Source organism: Rhineura floridana, chromosome 11, assembly GCF_030035675.1.
Source record: "Rhineura floridana isolate rRhiFlo1 chromosome 11, rRhiFlo1.hap2, whole genome shotgun sequence".
NCBI classification, from domain to species: Eukaryota; Metazoa; Chordata; class Lepidosauria; order Squamata; family Rhineuridae; genus Rhineura; species Rhineura floridana.
The window spans coordinates 9913201-9927284 of NC_084490.1; the positions used below are offsets into that span (position 1 = coordinate 9913201).

Here is a 14084-nt window from a genome sequence, read left to right on the forward strand (position 1 = left end):
CACACATTTGCCTGAATGTTCATAAGAAACAGTGACATGCCTTTCAATAAACCCAGTACTGTGTCTATTTTTTCTTTTTTGCATGTAGCAACCACAATATTCAGTGGGATCCTGCTCAGGGAGGAGATTTTGCTTGGGAGCTCAGATCAGAACATTAGTTAGCCATCCCTGAGGTAAACTACCAAACACACTGATGGAGCTTTATAAAGGAATTGCAATCTTCATGCAAATATAATAAATAACCATTATTTGCCTTCCATTGTACCCCCAAAAAGGTTCTACTTGTGCAGATCCAATTCACAATAATTTACACTAGTGCAAGACCTGTAGAAAGAGAATCCCTGAGGAGAATTGTAGCAAGTGCTTTCAAACAAAAGCCACACCAGAAGACACAGAAACTTTGTTCAAAATATTCTCTTTACTAGCTGCTCCTTTTTGTTCAGATCAGGTCTCAACATGATATTGTAGCATTTGGGGAAAAAGATGCAACCCAGTAGCCCTGCACCAGATGACAAGATGGAGAAGATCTCCACAGCGACCATGTATTTTCCTTTGGTGCTAAGGTAAGTTGGAACAAAGGACAACCAGACACTGCAAAACAACAGCATGCTGAACGTAATAAATTTGGCTTCATTAAAAGTATCTGGTAACTTCCTGGCTAGGAATGCCACACTGAAACTGATAGTAGCCAAGAAGCCCATAAAGCCCAAGACACAATAAAACATTACATTGGATCCTTCATTACATTGTACGATTATTTGATTTATTTCTGAATGCATATCAACTTCTGGAAATGGTGGAGAGATTGCCAGCCAACCAATAGAAAGAATAGCTTGCACAAAGAGGATGAGATAACTATAGAGGCAGCCAGCTTTCCCCCCAACCATTTCCTCACTTTGGAACCTGGTTTGGTGGCCATGAAAGCTAGAATCACTGTGATGGTTTTGGCCAACATACAAGAAACAGCCACAGAGAAGATGATGCCAAAAGCAGTTTGTCGAAGAAGACATGTCACCATATTGGGCTGGCCAATGAATAGGAAAACACAAAGGAAGCAGAGCAGGAGGGAGAGGAGGAGAGTGTATGAAAGTCTCCTGTTGTTGGCTTTGACAATAGGTGTGTCATGGTGCTTCATAAAAGTTCCTATCATCATAACTGTGATGGAAGAAAAGGAAAGAGCCAATGTGGCCAAACTGACCCCCAAAGGTTCTTCATAGGATAAGAAATGCATAAACTTTGGAATGCAGAAGTCCTGGTCATTGTTTGGGTAATGATCTTCTGGGCACAAAAAGCAGTCATCCATGTCTGGAAAAGAAAATGTGCATATCCACATAAGATATACCAGCTCAGGATTGCAGAGCCCCTCGCATGATGGGTGCCTGGCTTAACTTTTGAGTAAAAAGTATGCAGTCTTTTCTTGCAAGTATATTTGTAGCATACTAGGATATATCCTTGACTTTGAAAGATAATATAGAAGAACTATTATTGGGTTCTATGCCTCTTTGACACCCCCCCAGGTTCAGACAGAAGAAACAATAGTTTAAGTTGAGGCAACTAAATTAGAATGAAGCAATACCTTAAACTAAGGATGAGAGTCATGTTGCCAAAACATTTTATGGTCAGAAACTCTGAAGTTGCTATCCTCATATTTTAATGTGTTGGAAAAGCAATCCTCATTTTGTGACACCTTTATATGCCTGTTGAGATTTTGTGCCTGGCCCAATAATGGTTTTTAACATTTCTCATCATCATCATAAAATAAGATATTATGAAAACAAAGCACTAATTAATACAGAAGATGGTTAAGGCTCCAAGCCTCCATATTAAGCCCAACAAAATTAATAAGACCATAAAAAGATAAGCAGACAAAAAGACCCATTCTGTTCTCACAGTGACCACCCAGATGCCTTTGAGAAGCCTATTCTATTTCTTGTGATCCCCATTCATCGGCATTTTGAGGCATAATGCCTCTTTTACTGGAGGTAATACTAACAGCCATGAGTTTGTCAAATCCCTTGTTATAACTCTCCAGGTTGGTGATCATCACATCATCTTGTGGCAGCAAACACCAGATCTTAGTTCTCAGCCTTGTGTGTGTTTTCAGCCCCAGAAATTATCTGGGAAAAGCTCTTGGAATGTAAATTAATAAAGTAAGTAGCTAATAAAAGAAGCAAAGGCTCTTATTATAGACTCTGACTGATATTCCCATTTTTATGACCTGTTTAACTTTAAATATTAGAAAGAGAGATTGAAGGAGAGAGACACTCCCACATGCCTCAGGGCTCAATGAAAATGTTATCCCTTAACTGTGGCAACGTCTTAACATTTAAACAATAAGTGATGTCCAAATACTGAATCACAGCCAACACATTTGTTAAACCTTAAATAATAATAACAAATAATAATAAAGTTTATTTTTCAGTCGCCTATCTGTCCGGGTTAGGGACACTCTAGACGAACAACAAGAATAAAACAATACATATATATATCAACATAATCAATTTTAAACTAAAAAATCATCCTTTAAATCATATAACATAGAATTACTCTATCCCAATCTTGTAGAGCTGCCTGAACAGCCAGGTCTTCAAGGTTCAGCGATAGCTGGAAAAGGAGGGAGCGTGTCTGAGATCAAAAGGGAGGGTGTTCCAGAGGGTGGGGGCCACAACAGAAAATGCCCTCTGTCTGGTCCGCACCAGCCTAGCTGTCCTCACCGGTGGGACCGAGAGAAGGTCTTGCGAGGCTGATCTCGTCAGGCGGCACAATCGGTGATTCTGGAGGCATTCCTTCAAATATACTGGGCCAAAACCGTATAGGGTTTTAAAGGTCAACACCAACACCTTGAATTGGGCCCGGTAAACAACTGGTAGCCAGTGAAGATCTAATAACACTGGGGTAATATGATCCCAGCGACGGCTATGCGTGATCAAGCGTGCCGCCACATTCTTTACCAGCTGTAATTTCCGGACCGTTTTCAAGGGTAACCCCACGTAGAGCGCATTGCAGTAGTCTAAGCGAGAGGACACCAGGGCATGTATCACTTGGGGGAGCAGATGAACAGGAAGGTAGGGTCGCAGTCTCTGTATCAGATGTAATTGATACCAAGCTGCCCGGCTCACTGCTGTAATCTGAGCCTCCATGGACAGCTGGTAGTCAAGAATGACCCCAAGACTGCGGACCTGGTCCTTCAGGGGCAAACTTACCCCATTAAGCATCAGGTCAGTAATTCCTAATTTCCTTTTATCTCCCACAAGTAATACCTCAGTCTTGTCGGGGTTCAGCTTCAGCCTATTCTCTCCCATCCATCCACTTACGGATTCCAGGCACTTGGACATGGTGTTCACAGCCAACTCCGGTGATGACTTAAATGAGAGATAGAGCTGAGTGTTATCTCCATACTGATGACACTGCAACCCAAAGCTCCTGATGATTGCCCCCAGCGGTTTCACATAGATGTTGAATAGCATGGGAGAGAGGATAGAACCCCTATCCAATGCCCTCCTCATATCATCCACCAGAGCGACCAAGGCTGTTTCTGTTCCATGACCAGTCCTGAAACCTGATTGGTATGGATCTAAATAATCCATTTCCTCCAAGTGTGTCTGTAACTGCGCAGCCACCACCCTCTCAATCACCTTGCCCAAGAATGGTAGGTTAGAGACTGGGCGAAAGTTGTTTAACTCCTGGGGATCCAAGGATGGTTTTTTTAGGATGGGCTTTATTACCACTTCCTTGAGGGCTGGTGGCATTGCACCCTCTTGCAAGGATGCATTCTCCACCACCTTGATCCCTTCACTCAGTCTCTCTTTACAGCTCATGATGAGCCATGAAGGGCAAGGATCAACCAGACAGGTGGTTGGCTTCACAGTACCGAGCACCTTCTCCACTTCCTCAGAGAGAAGAGGCTGAAACCGATCCCAATGGACCGGAATGCAACTGGCCGACTCTGGCCCACTTCCTGTTTCCACGGCGAGCGGAAGCATGCTCTTCAGGTGCTCAATTTTATTGGCAAAGTGTTTAGCAAAAGTATCACAGGAGATTTTAGAATGTTCCGTGGGTTCCTGAGCAACTGGACCGACCAGGCTTCGGACCACTTGGAACAATCTCCTGGGACAGCACTCTGCCGACGCAATAGAGGCAGCAAAGAAATTTCTCTTTGCTGCCTTTGTTGCCACCTGGTAGGCAGCTATTGCTGCTCTAACCCGTATCCGATCGTCTTCAGTGCGAGATTTCCGCCACCGGCGCTCAAGTCGTCTCACCTCCTGTCTCAGACCCCGCAACCGTGGCGTGTACCATGGTGCTGTCTGAGTTCTATTCAGGGGGAGAGGACGTTTCGGAGCCACCCGGTCCACTGCCCCAGTGACCTCCTTATTCCACTCCATCACTAGGGATTTGACCGGGCGACCTTCAGTCAGCTCCATATCCCCCAGCGCATTCAGGAATCCCTTGGGCTCCATCAGGCGTCTGGAGCGGACCATCCTAATGTTGGAATTGCGGCTTGCCTGTCAGGGCAATGCCACTGCGTATAACAGGAATGAACAGAGACAGAACGCTAGAAGTGGTGAAGATGAATCTTTTACTGATGCAATAGCTTACAGATACACAGATACACGAGCTCTCTCCTTCACATACATCAAATGCACCTCCCACACCCTGAGCTGTTTCTATGGAGTTATATAGCCTTGGCAGCTTTCCTGCCCAGCCACCTGCAGCCTTCGGTCTGCTCTCTGTCCTTGAGCCCCAGAGTGTGCTTATTTTAACCCTGTCTTGACTCTGTCCATGTCTTTTGGAATACATCATGTCTCAGCATTCTAACACCTAATAGGTCCTTGTCCCCTGCGGAGGGCGTGCGGCATTGAGAGATCTATATTCACCAGATACTGATCTGACCATGACATGGGGCTAGAAGAATTTACCCCCATTTTCAGAGCACTTTCTTCCCCTCCTGAGACAAATACAAGGTCGAGAGCATGTCCGGCTACATGGGTAGGCCCTATATTACTAAGGTGCAGATCCCAAGAAGTCATGGTTTCCATGAAATCCTGAGGGGCTCCTGTGAGGACAGCCTCGGCATGTACGTTAAAATCCCCCATCACCACAAGGTTGGGGGAGAGTAACCGCACAGCCGAGGTCACCTCGAGCACCTCAGTCAGGGATTCTGCGGGGTACACAAGTAGAATCCCTAAACTGCCCTTTGGGCCCAACCTCCAGTACATGCAATCAACAAACTTGGTCTCATGGAGAGGGGGTCTGGCGAAACACAAAGATTCCCGGTAGATAACTGCCACACCCCCTCCCCGCCTACCAATCCTCGGCTGCTGTGCATATCAGAAACCGGCTGGACACATGGCCTCAAGTATAGGGGCTGAGGCCTCATCCAGCCATGTCTCCGTAATACATACCAGGTCTGCGTCCTCATCCAGGATCATATCATGGATGAGTGATGTTTTCTGTACCACAGACCTGGCGTTACACAACAGCAGTCGAAGATTGGATGGAGTTCTGCTTCCCCCAGTTATCTTCTGGTGGTCAACACGCCCAGAACAAGGGATGGATATTAAGCATCTATCCCTAGTTCCCCAATGCCGGCTTGGCCTGTTGGCCACGCCTCACTAGAGTCTGCCGCCTAGCCTTTGAATATTGTGGCCCTCCACCCTCCCCACACTATCCCCCTCCGGTCTGCACATAGCTCCCTACCTTTTTTGTTGGAAATCTTCCCTTCTGGACATGGAAGACAATCATAGCAGCAAAATGGTTTCCCTTCCTGCTTGGTCTTACTATAACCTGGTTGACACTTGTCATTACACAATGAAACAGGACACACCTGTCCATGTATGAAAGGGAAACATGTTTTAATGTTCAAAAAAATAAGTTTTTGACTAGGTTATATCTGTAAATCTGTAGAACAGAACCTTTTTCAGCTGAAGAGCCACTTTCCTTTGGGGGCAACTTTCTGGAGGCCACTTGTGAATAGTGAGCAGGGGCCTAGGGAAATTTTAAATTTGTACAGCAGGCTAGTTTCTACACAAACCATACACACCCCTTCTCTGTCATCCATCCAGGGAAGCAAGAGGCATTATCAGAGTTCAGAGACATATTCCAGTCAGGCAAAAGTCTCAAGAGGAGATCCAAGCAGATACTGTGAAGAGTGTGCCTATGGAAAGGGTGTGTGGCTGAGTAGCATGTGGAGAGTCCTGGAGACCAAATATGGAGTGCTATGTTTGGTCCCTGGGCTGGACATTTCCTATTCCCATCCTAAATCTCCAGCTCTTCTCCCTTTTCCGTGACTCATTGGAGACAGGGCACAATAAGAAGTGATTAGGCAGGAGTGGTGTTGGAAGCAAATCACTTCAGTGAAGTGAGGTGAAGAGCTCCCATGTCTTAGTGAGGATGTGGATGGAGTGTTACATATTTCCACCTAAAGGTGGATGAATGAATGATGTACTATAGTTAGTAAATCATTTAGTATTATGAAGGAACTAGGGATGGAAGTATCTGTCAGTTTCGGTTCTCTCAGTTTCTCATTTTTTCCTCAATCTTAAATTCTCCACAGTTTTGCATACAATTGTGAGTTATTTTTTTTTAAAAATCATCATGATTTGTTTCCACATTTTACTGTGAATTTCTCTTCATAAATACATTTTTGTGTACAGTGTTGACTAAAGTATACATTTTTGCAAACAATTTATCCTATCATAATGCAATTTTGCATGTTATTTTCACTAACATATTCATTCTTATGCACACTTTCCCCTAATCTATGCATTCTTGTAAATGTTGTTTCATTAGAGAACTGCATCACAAAATGCGGAGAAGTGTGAAGTTTGAAGGATGGATCCTAACTGGTTAAACCTGCCGGGCCATAAGATGGCATCCTCCGAAATGGTGAACAGTTTGTCTGGGGGCACCTGAGGATCTATCCTTCCAACCTTAACTCTAAGAAAGGACTGGTTTGGGAATGTGACCCAGTTGATAATATCAAATCCAGAAACCAATTCCCCATTTTGATCAAAGGAAACCTTTTCTCCAACATTGTTGTTGAATGAGACACTTCTCAGAAAGTGGTGAAGCTAGATAGGGGAAAAATAAGGCTGTAAAAAGAGATGGAAACATACTTTTGTATAATAATCATTCACATGAGATCTATAGTTAATTGTTTCTTTAAAAGTTCACATATTCCATCCCCTGTTAGTTTTGTTGCTCAATCAGAGGTTCATTCTGTCTTGTTTTGTGATAATTTTTTGAAAGACAAAAATTTCTCAGTGTTTTTTTCTCCAATGCATTTCCTCATTTCATTAGAAAAATACAAAAAGTGTTTTTTCTGTTTAAAATGCACTTCTTGTGTACCTAAAACTATACACATTTTGATTCCTTAAAGTGCTGTAGCCTTAGGCTGTCATACCCATTTCAAAGTCCACACGCACACGTTGTTCATTCTAGTCTAATTACAGGCAATAAAGAATGGAAGCTGAATGGTTGCTGTGTGCACAGTCCCCTCCGCTCCCAATCCAACAGTCAGGGTGGCACAAGCAGAAAGCTTTTTTCAAAAATGAAAAAAAAAATGAAAATCTTTCTGAACAGCTGAAAAGGGATAAAGTGAGGCAGGAGTTAGACCCTCTCCTCCCCATGCTGCACAAATGACACAATGACAGTCTAAATCAAAGAGAAACACCATAGCATGTTATTCAATGCTAGTTCTACTCAGAGTAGACCTATTGAAGTTAATAGACATGTCTAACTTAGGCCTACAATGGGTCTATTCTGAGTAGGCCTCAGTTGAATACAATCTACAATAGCAAAGCAAGAAGATCAAACAAACTGTTTCTGATATTCCAAGACAGAAAACAAGAAAGAAGAAATAGTGTTTATAGTCATCAGGCATAACCAAGTCCACTATTCACCACTATAATCAAGTCAACCATGAACTTAATGTGGATACAGGAGCACCAATTGAAAAAATGGAAGCTCTGATAGCTCTAGGACTTAGAAGACAAAATTCCAGCCTTTGTACAGAGAAAACTTTCCATATGGTTTAGAACCTGTATTGTTGCATCAACAGATATGATGAGTTCTTCTGCATTAGTTCACTCAGGAGATTACCTGCCATGGCTGCTGATCCAGAAGCTCCCATCTTTCTCCTTTCACCATTATTCTATGCTTTGATATGGATGAATGCATTGCATGCAAAGCATGTGCTACAGCATAGACTGCATTGTAGATGCTGTAGCTGTGGGCCGTCATGCTCGTTTCAAAGACAGACCCAGGAAGAGTCTCCAATTTCTCCTCCCCGGTACAGATATTGCCACTCATCTTGTCTGCACTAGAGCTGGGCAACAAACAGTTAAATGCCTGTTGCCAGAAGTCCCCCAGAAAACCATCTTCTGTTTCTAGTATTGGGTTCCTCATCTGAACAAATTTCCGGAATGATGATACCTCTTTTGAATGAATTGCTATAGACATAGCGCCATGGATGGAATCTAGGTCCCAGCTCCTCTGAAGAGGAAGTGAGGTGAAATCCACTTCAGCTGTCATAACCCAGACCTTTGACTTCACTGGTATATACTCAAATTCTGACATTTTAAGCAAATTTCTCAGAGTTATCATAGTCTGAAATTCTCCATGAAAGATCACTGTATTGGCTGTGCTTTTCATGGTGACTTTTATTATTTCAAGTGCCTCCTCCACCACTCTAGCAATGTTACCAGAAAATACATCTGGCAGTTTTACTATGAAGTCAAAGCAGATACCACTCTGAGTAAACATGGGGAATACATTCTGTCGCAATGTCTCTGCTGCACTGCCAATATCAAGGTAAATCACCCCAATCCACATCCATCTGAAATGAAGCATTATCTGGAGAATCCCCCTATTCTGATGGTCCCCATTTGGAAACATCCAGTGGAAAAAAACAGCTTGATTTTTGGTATTGATCCCTGGAGCAGAGCCATATATGATCTAAAGAAAGAAAGAAAGAAGATGGGAAAACAGACCTCTGGAATAAAACAATATGGGTTTTTGTTTGAGGTGACGTACTTGCTATATTGTGATTTCTGTCTATTAACATCAAATAAGGTCCCATCTAGATATTAATTAGTTTTTGAAACTGAGCTTTCAATGAACATTTTTGAACAAAGATTCACAGTGCATTGGTCACCAATATGATTCTGCCCGGGTTCAAGGTCTTGCCAGTGAAGGCTGGTGCATTACAGCAAATGAGGCACTGCCACACCAACGTCAGCCTGTCCTCAAACAGTCCCCATTTGCCTCATTTCGTATTTATAACCCGTCTAGGGCAGTGGGTGTTGCTGTCCTCCTTAGTGTTGCCATTGTAGAAATCAGCAGGGAAAAGAATTAATTGGCTCTCCTGTCATTGGCTCTGCCTCCTTTTACTCCACCTATAGTTGGGCTCCCTGCCTTCTGGCCCACCAGTTGCAATGGGCACTAGCTACCTCTGGGTCTTGCTGATCATCTATAAAACCTATTTAAGAGGCCATCTTATATGTACATGCCCAGTCACATTGGCCTTTGGAAGAGGCTGTATTGACAGTGCAACATGTCCTTGAGGTACAGAGCTTGGAAAAGTTACTTTTTTAAAACTACAACTCCCATCAGACCCAGCCAGCATGGCCACTGGATTGGGCTGATGGGAGTTGTAGTTCAAAAAAGTAACTTTTCCAAGCTCTGTATGACCACCTGGAAGCAGAGCTTTGAGCATCATGGCATGTATTCTGTGGAATTCCTTCCCTTTAGATAGTGGGCACACATCTATAATGCTATGTTTTCCCCAGTAGTGTGACCCAGCTATGTTGACCATACTGTTGACCATACTGAAGACACTTTACTGCTTTTCCTGCATGTTATTTTGTATATACTTCCAAGTCTTAAATGTGTCCTCACCTCACCCTTCCTCAAATCTCTTTTTGCATCAGACTCTGTTGGGAGTCAGATCCCAACAACATCTGAAGGGCACCACGTTGGGGAATTATGCCATAGGTGGTGCCAGAAGTGTGCTGTTTTTGCCAGAGGGAAAGGCCTCCCTGATTATCTCCATATCAGGAAGAAGGATTATAAAGAGTGGGTTATAAACATTTAAACAAATATTTTAAAAAAATCAGCCTAGCAGCCTACATAACATAGTACTAGTTGAGCAGAAGAAGTTGATGTGCTTGTATTTACTTTAGCATATATGCAGCCTGCCTTTCCTTGGTGTTGACTGCAACACTGCAAGGCAACACTAGAAAGGCAGACAAAAGTATAGACCTGATTCTATGCCATAAGAAAAAAAATCGTTTATCATCTCATTTCTAGACATTCCCTCTGCTTGGAACCCTTGTAGGCCCCTACTTCAGGCAGACAATTAATGGAAGAAAGTCTCCTTTATGCAGAGTGCTTGGCTGAATCCTTCCCCCTGATATGGACATAAACAGGAAGTGCAAAGTGGTGCAGTACATGTAATGTTTTATAACTTGATCTTGATACCAATGACTATGATTAATACCACAAGGTCTAAATGAAGCATGATTCTTCACCAGGATCCTTTACTTTTTTTGCATTTAAATGACTCACTTTCTGTCTCCATCCAGCAACAACATGTCTAAAAGGCAAGGGAAGCTATGTTCACTTTTGAAACTCCCCTCCAGGGTGCACAAAACTTACCTGTGGGATCTTGTAGATGCCCAGGATGGTTGTCATGTGGAGAAATATGTCAGAATTAGGTCCCCCAATTACAGCTACCAGGTTGTTATTCAGATCAGATTTATAATTAGGGATGAATCTGCCCGGCGTGGAGAGAAGCTCCATTGAGGCGAGATAGGTAGGCCGTGGACTAAAATAATTATTATAGATATTGAAACCAAGGGTGATGTTGGGTAAAATCTGGGGATTTTCAGTAATCTCCTTTACAGCAAATATCAAAGCCAGGACGTGTTGATAGTTCTGAGTCAGCAACCTGCAATGACAAATTTATGCAGTTCGGGATGGGCTGAACAGCTAATCCCATCCTGTCTCAGGCCGCATCTGCACTGTGCATCTAAAGCAGTATTATACCATTTTAAAAAGACATGCTTTTTTCCAAAGAATCATGGGAAGTGTAGTTGTTAAGGCTGCTGTTAGTAGACCCCTTTTGCCATCACAGAGCTTCAATCCACAGAGTAGTTTAACAATTAAACCCTGTTCCCAATGACCTCCCGGTACATGCATCTTTCCCATAAAGTAGGCATGTTTTGCACACTTTGGGGCACCAAACATGCATTTCAAAATCCAGATATGTGCATAATCCAGGTGGGAGTTGTGTTTCAATTGGCAAGCAAACTCATTCTCAAGCATCAGATTGGGTTGCTCCATTGTGAAAATCATAATCCCCATCACTACATGCAGTGCAACTACTTCAGAAGCTGGCATTAACTACATTAAAGTTCAATACAGGTTTGATAACAACACTGTAGTGACAAATGAGCAACAGCCATAGACCAGCAGAAAAGCATCTGCTTTGCATGCAGAATGTCCCAGGTTGAATCCCTGGCATCTCCAGATAGGTCTGGAAGAGAGTTGTTGCCAGTCAGTGTAGGCAGTACACTTTTTTCTTTTCTTTTAATAATGTTATTTGTTATTTAATTTTGAGAATTGCATTATTGTATTTATGCATTATGATGTGTTATATTCATGTTTTTGTAAGCCGCCTTGAGGGCCTTTCGGCCATAAGGCGGGGTATAAATTTAATAAATAAAATAAATAAATAAATAAACCCCCTGTTCAATGCAGGAATCCAACTTAAACCATGTCCGACAGATGGCTGTCCATCTATCTCTTGACTATCTCCAGTGTTGGAGAAACCACCAGCTCCATAGGTAATTGGTTCCATTGTCATACCGCTTTATCAGTTAGGAAGTTTTTCCTGATGTTCAATCAAAATCTTGCTTTCTGTAACTTGAGCCATTATTCCATGTCCTGTACTCTGGGATGACCAAGAAGAGATCCTGCCCTTCCTCTGTGTGACAACCTTTCAAGTACTTGAAGAGTGCTATCATATCTCCCTTCAGTCTTCTCTTCTCAAAGTTTAACATGGCCAGTTCTTTCAATCTCTCCTCATACAGCTTTGTTTCTAGTCCCCTGATAATCCTTTCTCTCCTCCTTGAACCCGTTTCAGTTTGTCTGCATCGTTCTTAAAGTTCATTGTCCAGAACTGGATGCAGTACTCAAGATGACACCTAACCAGTGCTGAATATAGGGGAACCAATAGCTTGTGCAATTTGGAAACTACTACAATAATTACTTACTGTATTACTTCTGATAATACAGCCTATAATAAGATTTGCCTTTGCTGCAGCCATATTGTCCTGTTGGTTCATATTCAGCTTGTGATCAACAACAATGTCAAGATCCTTCTCGCATGTAGTATTACTGAGCTAAGTATCCCCTATCTTTTAAATCTGCACTCTCTTTTTTTTAGGTGTAGAACTTTGCACTTATCCCTGTCAAATTTCATTCTTTTGTTTTCAGCCCAGTGTTTCAGCCTGTCAGGATCACTTTGAATTTTGTTTCTGTCCTCCAGGGTATTAGCTATCCCTCCCAATTTTGTATCATCTGCAGATTTGATGAGTTCCCTCCACCTCCTCATTCAAGTCATTAATAATACTGTTGGAGAGCACTGGGCCCAGGACTGAGCCCTGTGATACCCCACTTGTTTTGACTCCCCAGTTTGAGAAGGAACCATTGATAAGCACTGAGTACTATCATGTAGCCAACTGTGGATCCCCCTGATAGTTTATTCCATCCAGACCACATTTAGCTAATCAGAATATCATGGGGCACTTTGTCAAAAGCTTTGCTGAAGTCAAGATACGTTATGTCCACAGAATTTCCACAGTCTATCAGGGAAGTTATCCATTTGAAAAATGAGATAAGATCACTCTGGCAGGCTTTGTTCTTGACAAATCCATGCTGGCTTCTAGTAATCATTGCATTGTTGTCAAGGTGCATACAGACTGACCACTTTATGATCTGTTACAGAATTTTCCCAGGGATTGATGTCAGGCTGACTGTTCTATCATACCCAGGTCCCTCCTTTTTCTGCTTTTCGAAGATAGGGACATTAGCCCTCCTCCAGTCATTTGGCACTTCACCTATCCTCCACGATTTCACAAAGATAATAGACAGTGGTTGGACAGAGATTATTTATTCCTTGACCATTTGTCTATCAGTCTCAATGGTCAACATGGACCAATGGTCTGACTCAGTATAAGGAAGCTTCCTATGTTTCTTCCTAATAAGTGGCCAAGTCCATTTAAGAGTGAAGAAACTTTGGCACGCATGGTGGGCCTTTGACTTCAAAACAGCAGCACAATGTAGCCATTAATACTTACACCTCAATGCATTTGTATTCATGTGATAACTATTCCTAATTAACCACACAGTCCTAACCATATCTAGTCGGAAGTAACTCCTACTGAATGACTCCCAGGGAAGTGGAGTTAGGATTGGAGCCTTAGGTAACATCACATGAATGTACATTCAAACTGTTCAAAACAAGCAAGTATGGATCACACAAGTGTCCAAAGTGATGGGATACTTCCTGCTGACATAGAATGCTGCAATTTTGCTGTAATTTGTATGCATATAGGTGCTTTTCCAGAAAGAAAAAACACAAAAGGGAATTTTTTTTACATCTAAAATCCAGGACATGGCATGGCATTTATCATCCAACTTACATGAGGTCATCAATTAGCTCCTGATATGGATATTTTGTGAAAGATACAGGATCAGAAATTACATAGATCTGAGAAATTATGCCAGCAACGGTGAGGACTCCTGACTGATAATACTTATGAACTATAGGTATAGGCTCAGTGACGGTGCATTTAACAGTAGGAATCTTGCAAACACTCCCAGGAAGCAACACCAATATCAGCAGCTCAAGTATAACCATCTTATACACAAATCTTCCTGCAAGAAAGCGGTTTCCCAGTTCACTCATCATCATCATCAGAGCATCCCAAGTTTGCACAATTTCATTTCAATGGCTGCTCAAGTGGCAGGTTTTAACTAGGGCAGTAATGAGTGAAGTGTTTGATACAAGACTGATGGTG

General features: G+C 42.5%; 1 pseudogene; it reads right to left on the reverse strand.

The window, feature by feature from the left end:
- Positions 1-404: 404 nt before the first annotated feature.
- On the reverse strand, positions 405-13834 carry LOC133367302 (vomeronasal type-2 receptor 26-like; annotated as a pseudogene).
- Positions 13835-14084: the final 250 nt, after the last annotated feature.